At 38.5% G+C, this 15,417-nt stretch overlaps 1 protein-coding gene across 2 annotated transcripts in view; it reads right to left on the reverse strand.

Annotated features, from left to right (window-relative positions):
- SYT1 (synaptotagmin 1) overlaps nucleotides 1-15,417 on the reverse strand; it is a gene marked incomplete at both ends in the record, with an annotated part of 130,707 nt that overhangs the window by 110,667 nt on the left and 4,623 nt on the right. The window lies entirely within an intron of this gene.

Below are 15,417 nucleotides of genomic sequence, written 5' to 3' on the forward strand. Positions count from 1 at the left end.
CCATCTTTGATTATCTGCAGTAAGTGTCAGTTTTGCCTCACTCTACCCAAATGAAAACCAGACATATTCTAGGCACTTACATCCCTTATGGGATCTAATTGTACAAGCTCAATTCACAGAAAGAGCATCCTTTTTCTCCATATCCTTCAGTAGTGTCCTATTGACACTGAGTGCGCTTAGCAGAGATTGATCCTACAGGTACGTCCAGGCCAGACTTTCTCCACTAAGTGAAGCACTCCTGTAAGGGCATATTGATAACGCAGTGCTGAAATGTCACCGGCTTCTTCTATTCATTGGGAAGAGAATGGGAAACAGAACCTTATGCAGCTCTGAAAATCAATTAGACATTCTTGTTTGACTTTGCTACAGTAAATGGCCATCAGGGTCTGACTCAAAAATTCTATACTAGACTTGGATCTACAGTCCTCTGGTTGACACCACTCCATGTTCATTGCTTTTTATCTTTGAATTGCTTTCTGAATGACGATTTGCTAATTGGCATAGTCAGAGGGTCTGACTCAAAAATTCTATACTAGACTTGGATCTACAGTCCTCTGGTTGACACCACTCCATGTTCATTGCTTTTTATCTTTGAATTGCTTTCTGAATGATGATTTGCTAATTGGCATAGTCACAGAAAAGTATTAATTATGTCTTAAAGAAGGAAAGCCAGGAGTGGATGACCTGTGACTTGCTTTCAGGATCACAAAGAATGTCACTAAAACTTGAGAGTGGCCAATCTAACCCCACGCCCAGTGTACACTTCTCTCCTGAGACTGGCATATTTCCACTCTAGTAATATTTTGCTCCAGTATTTACAGTCAACCTTAGCAGCTGCTCTACATGGAAACATTTTCTTATTGCTATTTAACAACCATTGCATCTCCTCATTGCTCAAAAGTGCATCCCACTTACTAAAATCATTTAATTAAAATCCATTCTTCCATTGGATTAATTTCATTGCTACTGATCAAAGAGGCTGAAAAAATGATCAAATCTTAAAATTAAAAGTACATAGCAGAGTTCTTGTTTCTGTCCCTATATAAATACAATCGAACCTGAAGTGATTAACCCCAAGTTTGGCCAGAATAGAGAAATAAAAATTAAAAGGGAATGCTGTAACTAAGCATAGGAAAAATAATCACTTCAGGAATTAGAAGTCCAGGTTAAAGGCTCATTCTGCTGAATTCAATGGCCACGGTCCTGATGACTTCTGTCCAGTGAGGATCCTGTTCCTGGTTCCTTTTGCAAGTACTCTGCCACTAACTAAAGAAGCAGCTGTGCTCTCCCCAGTAAGAACTCTGCAGTAGCTAATCAACAATTCTTTCAAACCTGTAGCATCACCAGTAATGAACAATTAATCCTCCGTCTCCTCAGAACTGCGTTAAGCTCAGAACAGAAAGGGAGAGGCAGCAAAAGAAAATGGACTCTGTGAAGCATGAAGAAATAAAAATGAAAAGATCATAAAGAAAACAAACATTAAGGGTAGAAGGGCAATCAATAAAGTCCAAAGCTTGCAAAGATTGTCTTGCAAAATAAGTACCCTAAAGGAATTTAAATAAGTATAAATGGAATTCTCTGAAAGATTTATTTAAGAGTGAATTAATTCTTCAGTACAATTTCCTTTTTTCTCCCCTTGCATGATTGTCTCTTAGGCTACTTCACTTTCTGCATATGGTGCCACATGACAATAACAACACATTAACCTCTAAGTTATATATGTTCTTCCATAGTGATTATTCCAGCAAGCAAAAGGTTAACACATTTAAGTGAATGCAAATGAGACAGTGGTTTGTCATTGGCTGAAAGTGCCTCAAAACAGACTAATAGTGATACACAGATGCAACTTTGCATCTGCAGTCTAATTAAAACTAATCTAACTAAATATGGTGCATCTGTAAAGCAGCTTGAGCACTGCAGAGAACACACAGAATTCCTTTTATAGTTGGAAAGAGCTTCCAAGAGCCAGTGTGTCTGCCATTTCACTTTACTTGGAACCACTTTAATAGCAGGTGAGTAATCAGCAAATAAATTCTCTGTAGCTGCTTTGGAATTGTTCATTCACAGAAGCAGTGATAATGTATCCACAGATACATTAGAACAGCAACGGAGGCCACATCGACTGGGGGGAGGGGGATAATATCCTTTCACTAGGCGAAATGATACAGTTGGAAAAAAGAAAAAAGCTTCAAGCTGTAAATCATCCATCAGCCCCACTTATTAAGGCAGAACTCAACTACAAAAAAACACTTTTGCAGATGTGTTACGTTACCGACATGAGTTGTCCACAGCAAAATCAGGCATGATCAAAACCTGGTCTTGTCAAGGGATTTCTTTTAAAATATTCTTAAGACAGAATAACTTTTTTTTCCTGGCAAATAAACATTCCACAGACATTGTATTCAGTATGGAAACTTATTCCTCTCAATTGAAATTCTGCCATAAGCAATTCTAGCACTGAGGACTAAAATGGCCATGAGGTAATAAAATAATGTGTATAACCCTCTACCCAGCATACAGTCTACAGGCTGTGAGATCAGTGTAAAAGAATAAATTCCAGTGTTTTACCTTTTTTCTTTCCCTCTCAAAAATTCAGGTAAGAAACTTCGTGTTAGAAAACTGTCTTAAAATGCTTAAATCACCAACTCTTAGATGAAAGAAGGTCAAAGGAGGACAAATCTGGATGAAAAGTTCACCACAACATACTTCCATGAGGTATTACAGTAGATGAAGTTATTCTGCATATTCCCACGTTAGAGAAATAGTCTGAACTGTCTTGATCCTGTTGTAACCTAAAATAACTATGTTTGTAGAAAGCCAAAGATATGAAGGTACGGTGCTTGGCAGCAGTCTGAATCCATGCAGGGTAAAGAGGCTCTCCAAATCTCATTGTTTTTCTTCTTTCTTCCTTTCTCAAGGCTCACCAGATTGCTAAAATGTTGAATTTAGTAATGTCCAGATTGCTAAAATGTTGAGTTCCACTATGTCCTTGACTCTGTGGGACAGGCATGGCTTTATATTCCTCAGAAATTCTCCACATCAGGCCACACTTTGTCTTAGAGCAGATTAATGGAATGAGAGCATGCAAGAACTATACTGTAGATATGACACTCTCCTAGAAGGCCAGCAAATCAACTCTTTCTACCATGTTAGATGAAATATTCACCATATGAAAAACTGAAATAGGCTTGACAGTAGAGCTCTGGAGACTTCTCTTTTCTTGGTTGGTACCCTTAACCTGTGAGCTATTTACCCCACATAAGCCAGAAGCTAAGCCACTTCTCCCACAGAACAATGTTCCCGAGTCCCTGGGTCTCCCACAGAGGATTTCTGTATCAGCCTCAGTGAGAAGGATGAGTAGTGCATTCTCCATGCAGTCTAACCTATAGCCCATAGGCTCTCTCCTCTATGGGGTGAGATACGTGGGTTTAACTTCTTTAGGCTGAGTAAGATGCAAGCCATGTTCTTCCTCCTCTCATGATAGTGCCTTAACAACCATCCTTATTACATAACAGAAATGGTGACAACACTATCAGCATTTCCCTTTCCTTCCTTAGCCCCACTGTAGTCCCACTAGTTTCAAGAATGAAAATACACCCTCCAAGTAAAAGATTAATAGATAAGACAGATAAATCCCATAATGAAAACTGGGTCTGCTGTTTGAAAAAATGAACATAGAGGGCTCTATTATCAAAAAGAAATCATAAATGATGAAAGTTCTCAAAATTGTCCCATTAAAGTAATTTTCTTTGCTGCCTGATGTTTCTAGACAAGTAGAGCTCTGATTTGAGTCCTTTCAGTTGTAAATAGTTCCATTAATTTCACCAAAACTATGCTGAACAATGTTCGTAGAATTATATCTTGAGGTGAACTCACTAATACACAGGAAAAAAACATTGCGTGTTTTTGACAGCATTCCTTTAACCTAGGGAAGATAAGTGTGGTGATTCATAGAAAAGGGATATTTTGGTAAGTCATAACTAATTTTCAAATGAAATGTCAGTCTGAAATTGCTAATCAAATAGTCATTTTCATGGTATTTTTCTATATGTTGGTGTGAAATTTACTCCATTGTAGAAGCTTGCAAAAGGCATCTTTCATAATTCAAAACCTGTATTAAGGTGAGGTTTACGTGCCACACAGGCTGTCACAGAGGTCCATGCAGCAGAATGAATATCCCCCTTTGTGAATATGTGCACTGATGGTTAACAGTGCTGTGCACGACACTAAAAAGCCTTAGGGTAACAGAGACTTCAAAAAAAATGTGTTTTCTTTCTCCTAAATATGTAACATGAAGAAAAGTTCAAAACGAAAAGCATTGAACTTTATACGAGGGAAATTTTATTCAGATCTAGATTTTCTTGATGTTGTATTTTATCACAGTAGCATACATTTCCTAGGGAATGAAAAGGGGACTGTCAAATACGTTATTATTTTTACATCATATTTTGATGTGCAATTTGGAGCTTTAGAGTGTGATACAAACATGTGGCTGTATATACATTGCGTTAAGGACATTGCATTTACTTGTTTTACTCTTTATTATGTATTATTTAATTTACTAATTAGTCATTACTAATTTATTTTTTGTGTATTTTTATTTATTATCTTTACTATTACTCTTGTATTACTTCGAGCACACTTTTCTCCTACACTTGCTCAATATAGAGTACTCATAAGACAAACTGCTTTTTAATGTATGAAGGCCTTTTTATGGCTCAGCCACCTGTGAATTGTCTTTAAATCAGCACAGAGTTTTAAGCCACCATAAATACAGAATGGTAATTTATATATGGTAAAAAACAGATAAGAGACAAGATACAGCAAGACAGAAATTATGTTTAAAAACAACGGAGGACATCTGATGCAAAGTTTCTAACTTCTTCTAGACTTAACAGTCAACTATATTGGTGAGCACAACACTTAATAAAATCTGAATCTTAACCCTGTGCTGCTTTTGCTGTATTTTCAATAACCAAGGAATGCAGCAAAATAATATTGGTTTTCCCAGATTATCTCAGAAATAAATCTGTGAATATTTGCCTCACTTTCTGATCACTGATACTAGCATATTACTCTGCAGTACAGCAAAATTAGGACTTTTTTAGTGAAACCTCAAAAAAGGTTTACAGAAACTAGTAGATAACTTCTGACATTTTGAGATGACAGTTTGTGTGTTTCTAATCAGACTTGTCACAAACTCCTGATTCTGCTGCATGGCGAGGAGCCTGTCCTCAAGCTGAGGAAAAGGAAGACCTCATCAATACTCCTTTTCAATGGAGCTTCAGAGTCAAAGTTATGGCTACATACAGGAACACTATAGTATATGAGAAGTGCAGTTGGCAAAGGTAAAAATGGGCCAGTAAAGTTTATTGTTATGGTGAAATAGTCCTTTAATAAGGATAAAGTTTTTGTCTCCATGACGTGCAATATGCAGTCAGCTTGGAAGGTAATATTTTTATGCTGTGACTAGTATTCAACCCATCCCAAATCATAAATAACTTATGTTGGCCGTGTTGTCCCAGGAAACTCCACTAAAATAAGTGAAGCTAGTTATATTTATTCAGGCACATCATGGTAGAAGTGACACTTGATGAAAAAAGAAATCCTTCCCTGGAGCAAAACTAAATGCCATTTACATCGCTGCTGATGGCTTAGAGATCCAATATCTCTGCAGTGGCTTCCACAGATTCAACCACCGAAGAGTTAAAAATACCACGCTAAAATAAACCCTAAACAGCTCTCTAGTCAAAGTATTTTAATTATGGCCAACATGTAGATTGTATTTTGATTGATAGCCTTTTTATCCCTTTATGAAAGCAGTTTCTGACAGGCATACCCCTTGCAAGTGGCTAGTACTTATTTAATTGGCCTCACATGCCTTCAAGTTGAGCCAGCTCATGCCAGGAAACAACCTTCTGGAAGCCAGCACTGTAACCGATTTCCCTTTGGCTTCTCTCTAAACTTGGCAATGCTGCAATTTATCCTGGCTTATCTCAATTGTTGGTCCTTATCTGAGGTCACACACAATTTTGCTGACTGCCACTGACATCACAGGGTTATATGCAACACACTTTTCTCTTCTGACTCTCCTTCCAAGAATGTTTCATGTCCAACTAGTAGCATAATTAGTAGCAGTTAGAAAACACCTGAGCAGGGATATGAGGTTTCCAGTTCATGGTTCAGTGCAGGAGCGTTCAACATATTCATGGGGTAAAGAACAACCACTGACAAGAGCCCTGTTAGTCTTGAGTAAAAAAACCAGCTAGTCCTACCCTCATGACTTCTGCCACTGTGACAAGAAAAAATTGTACATTTTACAGTACATTAGTCTTGAAGTTACTAAAAAATAACATCAGTATTCAGTCTGCTTTGCTAAAATGTTAGCTGAATGCTTTTCACTCCTTCTTAGCAAGCTTTGTGTGAAGTAGAGGGACAAGTAGGGAAATATTGTTTTATATTTATTCTTTTTCATCAGAAGTATCCTATGGCAGACAGACAGCCTGGAGAACGGAGCAGAGACCAGCGCTGGCAGGGAGCCTTATGCCTCTCTCAGCCGTATGTCAAAAAAATTTCAGAGGCTTTAACTTTCCTCTTCCTCCTGTAACTGTATTCTCCGTGAAAGTCTTAGCATGGCAAAACTGTTTTTCTTTTCTGGAGAGGCAGAAAGTGTAAATGAGAGGAGAAGGTGCTGTGTGACGAGGATATTAGGAAAAAGTAAGGAAAAGAGGCAGCAGATGAAAGATGGTGAGAAGAACTGGAGTTGTAAGTCACAAATTGGTTATCGTTTACTTTCAGATCACAGATGTGACCTCTAATGCTTATAAGCCATACATCTCGTCAACCTACTCTGTAATAGTAATTCTCAGAACATCAGACCTATTGAGATGGAGATTGTGAAGACATATACTGTTACTAATGTTCATCTGCCTGGTGGAAGCAAATGTTGCAACTTCTTGGATAAAGAATCACTGATTTTTATTTTTTTATCTTTTTTACCTTAGAAAAGGCAATTTTAAGTTCACCTAGCATCAGAACAGGAACATAGATATTTTACAGCTCTCAATTCTCCACTCCCCAAACGTTAGTACAAACACAACACTGATGCAAAACCCCTTTATTTTCCTTGCCCCATAAAATATTGTGTGAAAGCAGGGAATATCAGCACTGCTCTGCTACATCAAGAATCCTCACTGACAATTCAGTCTCCTAATGGCTCCCAACCCTCATTCTGACAATGCTGAATGAGTAACAAACTGCTGTAATTCAACACCCTCACAATTTGGGTATAGCCTCATTAAGTTTGGGAACTGGACAGTAAGTACACTCACCTACAACTCTAAGTATAGACATAATTTACTCCTATGTTGATGTAAGTGTGTTATAGTTTGTCTTTACCTCTTACGAAAACCAAACCAAAGCAAAACCAACTTTGAAAGAGAGAGGCATTATAGCACTTGTTAATCTATTAAAAGTGATCCATCTTAGCATACATGACTGATACAATGTATGCTCCTAGCACTTTATAATTCCCCCTGATAGCAGGAGAAACATTAAAGAAGTCTGCCGAAACAGAGAACTATTAGTAGCATTGGAGGCAATCCTATAATTTTGTCTGCAAGATTTAAAGTAAAGCTGGGGTCCAGCCACTGAAAAAGTCTTGAACCTTGTGATAGTCTGATGCTGACTTTCAGATGCTTCTCAGTGCCGAAGCTGAAAGGAGGGAGGAATTAGTGAGGCATCACATCCGCTCCTTGCTCATTACCACAGCACTCCAATACACCCACCAAACAGCTAAACAATTCACTACAGCTCACGGATGACCTAAACCCAGAAGAAAGCTAAACAACATCATCTGCCAGTATCCTGGATCCCTCTCAGGCACAGAAAGCGGCACCGTGGTGGCCTGCTTCCCCCTGAGCCAGTAATGCTGAGGAACAGCAGTGGAGACATGCTGATGCAAGGGCTGCCGTACTTTGGAGGAAGCATAAAACCAATGTCCTCAGCTTTTGTGGTGATGAAAGATCCCCTGGGATTTTCCCAAAAGGATTGTAATGCCTTACAGCCCCATCCAACCCTCATTAAACTAAATGGAAAGAACCTCAATCACTTCTGTGGAAATTGGATGTTTGTAGGGTTGGCCCAAATCCCAAGTGAGGTAATTACATTCTTCCAACGGTTTCCACTGGAAAATTTCAGTCCCCCCCATCCCAAATGATCTCAAAGTAGCAGTCTACTGATCATTTAAACCAAACAACTGCCCTAAATGCCCCCCTTTTTTGACAACAATCATGAAAACGTGGGTTGTGGTAATAAGCCATGTGACAAAAGAGGGTACAACTCTCAGCAAGCAGCCTACTAAAATGAAATGGAAAGTAAAAAAATCACACTGATATTTATGAAGGTCTGAAAAGAAATTTGCTACTAGCACTATACTTGCGTGTGGTACACATCTGTAAAATTACAACACTTGTAGAGTTACAAACTTTTAAAATAACCATAGCTAAAGTAAAGTTAATTTACATTCAAATATGAATTAATGTAGCAGTTCATCAGGTAAATTGCAGCATGTATTAGAAATGTGTTTACAGTCTTGATCCTCCAAACCACTTGTGTGTAACAAATTTAATTCAATGCACTATTCAGGAGCTTAAAGGTTAGTACACATTTAAATACTTTACTGGATTAAACCTTTTGAAATTTTAAAATCTGCTGTGTATCGTTTCAGTACCTGAATTCAGCCTGCATACCCAGGTTATACTTGCATGGCTATATCAAGTAAGAATGTACTTCTGTTGCCTTTCATGTTATTTAGAGGAGTGGTGCAGGTCAGTAAAGAAAAAGACTTGAAAACATGAAAAAACTTGTTCACCAATTTGCACTCATCCTGCACTGCAGGGTTCAGCTAGCGTTGCTATGCCACCAAGGATTTGGTATCACAAACTATTTTACCTAATGTGGACACAATTTAGGGGATTGGTTGTTTGTTTTTAAAGAGGATATACTTTCTGTTCCTTTTCTACCAGGAATTACTGGGGTAAATATTCAGTTCAACAGCATAAAAATGCTTCTTGTCATTATCGTTATAAAAGTATAGCTAGTTTTCTTGTTCTAGGTGGCAGTGAGAAGTAGTAGCAATGTTGGACATATCGGTGCACTTTGCAGAATCAAAGCCCAGCTGTCAGTAGGTTCCTAACAAAAATGAGCTGTTGCAAATCAAGGATGTTGCACAGTTTAAACACTTCAGTTAATGCATTAACTAAATAGAAAAAAGATTTTTGTAAATAGTTTCCCTCTTCCATTTTGTCTCTTCCTACATACCTATATTTATATCAAGAAAAGCAGTACGCCTAAGTATTTTTGTAGCATATAATCACTGTTAAATAAATGCATGGCTGTTTCAGAATAGTCAAGCCAATTTTGACATTTTTTCATGCTTGACATGTTATCATCATTAATGTTATGCCCTGAGTTCAGGTAACATTAAGCTTTCTTGTTTGCCCACTGGTCCTCTCCACCCCTCATACTGTTTTCTGTCATCTTGACCACCTTGCTGTCCTCGGACTTAAAACTCATCAATAAATATTTCATGAGGCAAGAGAATTTAGAAATTGGTATTCTGGAACAGTTTCCTATAAAGTGATGACCATCACCGAGTTGTAATCTAAAATGCTACGCTAGACTGAAATTTATGAATAGTAAGCTTACCTTATCTTCCTCTGTCCTCCTTCCTTTGCCCATGCTGCAAGTCAGTTTGCACCTACGGCATACTACAAACAAATAACTGACTCCAGGGCTAAGACCTGAAATGCTATATTCCAGCTTAGAGCACATGTTTGCTGAAAATTGGGTACTGAGGTCTTACAAAACATGAGAAAACAGCTGGCTTTAGAGGAGAAGTTAGGTTTGAAACCTAAGGAAGAAAAAGTCTGAATGTTCGGTTAGCAAGTATATTACTTGTGCCAATTTTTTCATGTGAGTTCTGGCTAGGAGAAAAGTATTAATAAATACATAAATGAAATAACACAGAAGGAAAATAGAAAATTCAATGAACTCTCGTAAGGAAGGACCATAAAAATATCTGTAAGAAAGGTATAAAAATTATTATCAACATTGTTGACTACATGAAGAATGTATTGCCTCTCTATAAACGGTTTCTAGGAAAAAAAAAAAATCTGATGCCTATCCTAGTCCTGGAGAGTTCCTCCCCATTGGGGTACAGCCACATGGGGGATGGTCCTGACACAGCTCCAGGGGGAGAAAGCTTCTCATGTGGACATGACTTTCAATCCTATTGGCAGCTCACCAGCTTTAGGATACTCCTTCTCCCTTCCTCTTCAAGGAATGCCACCCCTACTCCACTGTGTCAAACGAACAGTTTGTGTGGCTGCTTCAAACTGACAACATGGGAGCTGCCAATAAAGGCTGAGGAATATCAATCAGGCTGCAGCCTAAAATACCTGAGTTCCTGGTCATCCTAAGACTAAAGGAAATCAAGGGATCAAGCTGGAAAACTAACTTGGATCTGCCTTTCCTGCAGGAACAGCTAGGAAAGAAATGCAGGATTCATGGGGTCAGACTCTGTAGCCTAGTGTGGGACACCTGGTTAAGAATAAGGAGCCCTAAACACCCAGTGTTATTTGCTTATTTTGCCTAATGGCATTTCACAGCAAAATGCATATGCTGTCCTTCAGCCAGGCCTCTGGTCCAGTGAGTTCCCTTGCTCTTCATCAGATTGTATGCTGACAGAAGAGAGTGAACCAATCACTCTCAAAGTGAGAGAAATCAAGTCTCTAAGTCAAGGGAAAGTGGTTTTAGGCTGTAAATCTGTCTAAGGACTTAACCTAGGGCTCTTCCTAGATATCAAAGTCTGTGAGACCAGTACCATTTCAGACACATCTCCCTCCAGTTTTTCCTTCTGGATAAACCTGGGCCTCCCATTTCTGCGTTGTTCTGAAGAGAACCAAGGCATTTAACTCAGATTTGTGAATTTGACTCCCAGAGCCTGGTTCCTAAAAGCTAAGTGTAGAAACCCTAAATGTTTCTGGAGCTCCTTTTTAGATGTGGGTTGAAATGCATTTCCCATCTGAAAGGACAAACCTCATCTTTCATTTTGGTGGCTCTTACTGCAATAGGGAAACAGTGCCAGCTACAGTGCTGAAACATGCCCCCAGATGATATAGGGGCTGTGAGCAAATTAGGGAGCTCTTGCTGAAGTTGATAATTAAGATTAGATTCAGATTCAGAAACCTGCACAGGAGTAGGCAGATGGCTCGCTCAGCTGCCAGCTGGAACTCAGCCTTCATGAGGCAGTCATTCAAGTTCAGCAGCACAGCTTCCTTCTGTGGAGTCAGAGCAAAGTCTACCTATACCAAGATCCTTCTGAAGATTTGAGGCCACCTCCATAGCTCTTGCAAACTGGCTGCATATTCTGGAAGAAGTAGAGATTTTCAGATCTAGACCCGTTCAAGATCTCACTTGAAATACAAGCCAAGATTAAAAAGATAAAAAGAATGCAAGAAAGGATGCTATGGACCTACAGGGATTTATAATCCCTCATGGAAGACTTTAGTTTGGATAATTCTCAGCAGCAAACTCACCCAGTTCTAAGTAGAATGGTTAACAATCACAACAAAGAATGACATTCTATTCTTCATCTGTGACAGCTTACAACAGTGCCTCAGAATAACAGAGGCTTCATTATCTACTCTTGGTTCTTATAAAAATGCAAGACATTATCTTCTAGCTTGCCACAGTGTCTAGGCACAAGTAGCTGAGGTAAGGACGGAGTATCAATCTTAACAGTAATTCCTATATTTTCATTGCCCATTTATACCGTAATTTTTAAAAGCAAATCTATTAACCATAGTCCCAAGTGTTTTTTTTCTTTTATGCAGTACGCTGCTGAGAATCAATCTTTAAACGTATTCTCAATTTTAAGTTCAGAACAATCGTTCCATGAACTCTCTTTATAGAGCACTTTCAGAACAGATTACTAACTGAATTATAACAGATAATGGGTAATTTCTGGAGACACTTCATCTGCAGGTAAGTTTGAAAAAGACTAGCAGAGATTGTATTTATTTTATGCATGTAAACATAATTTTAGTGCACTTTCCCTCACACAAAGTAATGAAATTTTAAGATACATTCCCAGTACTGAAAGGAAGCCAGCAACCATGTTCAGTTTCCTGCTTGTAAATTGAATTCTCTACTCAATTTATAAGGCACTGGCACAACTTGACATATCTATAGTGCAATAAAATACCTACCAGAGTCGTTGTAACATATAAAATAATAATCACAGTGATGTGCTAGAGGAGACCCTTGGGGGTACTCTGGCACCCCTTGTTAAAACCCTGTCACCAAACCAAAGGTAGGTGTTCACCCCTGTTTCTGCTATAGATGAATTTCATCCCCATGGCTGTAAAAGTTAATCTGAATGGGTTTTTTTGTTTTCTTATATTTGCTGAAACGTTCTCAGCATCATGTATTTTACAGGAGAACTTGCTTCTCCTTCCCTTTCTTTCAGATTATACCACTCAAAACCAACTGCTGTTTCTGAAAACAATGTTTCAGACACATGTAATCAGTAATGTATAATTCTGTTTGACACTGAGGTTACACTTCCAGTGTGCTTCTGGCTAAGAGACAGTATTTCCTTTCAGACGGGACAGTGCATACTCAAGGTCCTGTAGAAGAGGACATGGGTTTAGCGTGCGACAGGCTCCCCCTGTGCTGGGGATGGAGGGTGCTGCAGCTGGTGCTCTGGTTCAAGTTGTAGGACTCTGCTCTTCTGATTTCTCCTTTCCTCCTCGGCTTGTCCAAGGAGCCAAGATAATGGCCAGAGTAGGAATAGCGTCCTCCCTCAGACCTAAGCGTGTCAGATCTGTGGGTTGAGCTTGCTTTGATTGGAGGGGATGTGTAACCTCCTGGTGAACCTGTGTGCTTGCTGGTGCTGGATCAAGCTATGGTCTGCAGCAGTTTTGGGACATGCTAGAGCAGCTTGTACCTCTAACAGCCTGAGGTTCCTAGCTCAGTCCTGTATGAGGATCAAACTGGCAGCTGTCATGGATCCAAAAGTTTAAGTACAGGACATGTTAAGGAGATGTTATCAGAAGGCATATGAAAAAAACTCATGGATTGTAAAAATTTTCTTCATGACAGAATCAATCATAAAAATACCAACAGAGTGTAATTCAGCAGGATCTCTGAGCATGTGCTCTTCCTTCCAGACAAGGATTTCCATCCATGTTCTGCTTCATGAGTTTTTCACTTCCATTCTTCCACCCCTCAGTATCTGTTTACTTTGGATTCAATAGATGTGTTTTCAGGACTCCTAATTTCAAGCATTCAAAATATGCTGGACCCCTAAAAATAATGAAGGTATTTTCATATTTTAAGTTTATAAAATAATAGAGTTGAATTGTTTTTCTTTATCTCTCAATTTCTGTGTCTTATGGATGTGTGTGGGTGGTATTTTCAAGCTCTTCCCCACCAGCAGGTGATCTAGAAACTTTTATTTAATGAAAAAAAAGAATTCTGAAGTTCCCATGCAATCACCGAACTCTGGGACTGGGGGGTTCAGGGAGAAAACAAAGTAATCTGAGATTTGCATTTAAATTGCTATAAGTAGAAATAATGTTTTTTCCCCTCTGCTATTGTACTGTAATAGCTCTTTCGTGTACTTGTTCTGTGTTCCAAAACAAATCTTTATTTCTGATTTCCCCTGTTTCTTTCCTAGTGTAAAGCTGCATGTATTTGCTTGGCATGGGCAACTGCCAATGATTTGATGATAGGAAGGGAAACAAGCCGACTTGAATTTATGCCTTCCCGCTTCCTCCAGCACTGTTCTTCAGACTTCCCTAAACATCAAGAAACTTCTTTCTTTATTCTCCTCTAAATCTCTCCTTACAAGTCCTCTTTGCCAGGATACCTAAATAGAGTTTGCCAATGTCAGACTGCTCCTAAGCGGAGATCACTGTTTATTGTATTGACAAATATACATGTGTACATAACTATATATCTATATATCTATATGAACGGACGTATACATAGTCCTCATTTTCTGCAGGCAGGCAGCTATTCCTTGCCTTACATTTAGATAGGAAGGTCTCTGAAACAAAGACTCAATTTTTTCCAGCTAACCTAAGAAGATCTTAGGCAATGACAAACAGTAGTATGTGCCATGGAAATATAAATAATAACTATTGCTGAGAACTGTACTGTGATTTTATGATATTTGTCTCTATTAATCCAGTTTTGAAATCTGAAAGCATTCTATTATCAGCATTTTGCTTCTTTTTAATGAACTTAGAAAAGAACGTGCCCTCTCTTCCCTGTGCCAGTGACACTTGTACTCCAGGAACCATTCGGAGAAGCACTGAAACGAACAGCCTGAATTTATTTTCTGCAAATGATCAAGCTGCCAGCTCCATAAAAATTAAGTTTCAGAAAGACCTCATGCACAAAATCCTCAATTTTCTAATAATAGACAAAATTCAATAATATCTCCTTGCTAATCTTGACGCCAAATAAGAATGAAAAATTAAGAAATTAACTTTATTGCCATTTACAGAGGGTAATAAGAACTCTTAATACAACCTCAGCTGGTCAGTCAAGAAAGGCAGAAGAGCAGAAAAGCAGAGACCAGCGGGGCAAAAGAAATGATGAGGTTTGTCTAGGATGACTGCTGAAGGCTGAAACTTTAACTTAAATGGCTAAACATATAAATCCAGACTTATTTTATTTTCTAATTTATCCAAATATATCTACAAGTCTGTACTTCAGCTTATTAAGCTATTATTTAGAATTAACCCAGACCTCAGTCTTACAGTTATTTTTACATTTTTTTATTACAGTTTCCTCTATAGCCTCCAGTCCCATTTTGCTTTGACAGTTATTCGCTAAGCCAAGGAGAGGTAAATAAACCTTCCTCTGAATATCTGCAAACAGAATGTGAAACAAGTGTGCACAGAACACCAGCTTTTAGCCTGAATCATCACACAGTTTTGAGCTCCTGGTTTGGGGGATTATCAGTCAGTTGTACATGATGAATCAAATTTAGGGGTTTTGAGCACCAGCTACTGAGACCAAATGGAGTTGCAAGTCAGCCAAACACTTCAGAATAAGGTTGGTACGGAAATGTTATTTTGTATCCATTTACAATGTAAGACAGCAAAGAGCATGAGAAATATGCAATAACTTCCTATTAAAGAGGTAATGATAGCATCCTGGATTCAATGCATTCAGTATTACAGCTATTCAAGATTATATGAGAAGCACTAACAGAGTAACATTATTCAGTCAGACGTATGCTGGAATTTTACTGTATTTTTGCTGTTTTATTTACCTTACTGGCAGAATGAGGACTTCTGTTCATACAAGAACGTGTTCTTAGGAAACACATCAAGATCA

The sequence above is a fragment of the Platalea leucorodia genome, assembly GCF_965183815.1.
Source record: "Platalea leucorodia genome assembly, chromosome: 4".
Lineage (NCBI taxonomy): Eukaryota > Metazoa > Chordata > Aves > Pelecaniformes > Threskiornithidae > Platalea > Platalea leucorodia.